This window comes from Notolabrus celidotus, chromosome 1 (assembly GCF_009762535.1).
Source record: "Notolabrus celidotus isolate fNotCel1 chromosome 1, fNotCel1.pri, whole genome shotgun sequence".
Taxonomy (NCBI): Eukaryota; Metazoa; Chordata; class Actinopteri; order Labriformes; family Labridae; genus Notolabrus; species Notolabrus celidotus.
Genome location: NC_048272.1, coordinates 20,721,698 through 20,722,247, shown reverse-complemented (window position 1 = coordinate 20,722,247; position 550 = coordinate 20,721,698).

Here is a 550-nt window from a genome sequence, read left to right as displayed (position 1 = left end):
CTGACAAAAAGTATAATAAAAAAAGAACATCAAAATGTGTGTCAACATTTTTTTTTAATTATATATTTGGGGTATTTTTGTGGGGAGTAGACAGTGGGGAAGGACATGACAGATGGTCAAGCTGGAATTGAACCTGCAACCTCTGCAACCCCTCTGTCAACATTTTTTAACATGGTAGAAATATTAATAACTCAAACTTAAGACTATTACAATTTATGATTGGTAACCTGATGTCCTACTCTTGACAAAACCGTACGCCCAAGCAACAATGGTACCCACGCTCAATAGTGGAGACAGCAACACACAAAAACAGAAGGGACCCCACACAAAACTCCAAGCTTTATTTGAAATAGAAACCCCTACCAAATTAAAGAACCAATTAAATCAAAAGAAATAAAGGAAACAATAAGGGACTGGAGACCCCGGCCAAAAAGAACAAAAGATGGAAAGGTGCTGGGCCAATCGCACACTGGACCATTGCTCCCAGAACCTAACCCCAAACTAAACTGAGAATAAAACCGATAACTAAGCTACTGGAAATCTCCAGCCC